This window comes from Nannospalax galili, unplaced genomic scaffold, assembly GCF_000622305.1.
Source record: "Nannospalax galili isolate Female #2095 unplaced genomic scaffold, S.galili_v1.0 scaffold2438, whole genome shotgun sequence".
In the NCBI taxonomy this organism is placed as follows: domain Eukaryota; kingdom Metazoa; phylum Chordata; class Mammalia; order Rodentia; family Spalacidae; genus Nannospalax; species Nannospalax galili.
In genome coordinates, this window is record NW_008340982.1 from 113819 (window position 1) to 114243 (window position 425).

Consider the following 425-nt stretch of genomic DNA (forward strand, 5'->3'; position numbering starts at 1 on the left):
TTGTTTTTTTTAAAAAATATTTTATTATTTTTATTTTATGTGTATGAGTGTGTTGCCTGCATGTATGTAAGTGCACCCGTGTTGTGCAATGCTGCAGAGGTCAGAAGAGGGCTTTGGATTCCCCTTGAACTGGAGTTAAGGATGTTTTTTAGCTGTCATGTGGGTGCTGGGAATTGAACTCGGGTTTTCCGCAAGAGGAGTCAGTGCTCCTACCCGCTGAGCCATCTCTCCAGCTTTGGTACTTTTTTTTTTTTTTTAATAGTTCTCAGGTGATGCTAATGAGCAACACAATGTGAAATTCTCTGATATACACCTAACTACCATAGGGTGGGTTTTGGTGGACTGTATGATATTTTATTATGGACTAAATTCTAAAAATAATCAAGATGAATTTAGTGTTAGGAAAAAAGTTTATGATAAATGAT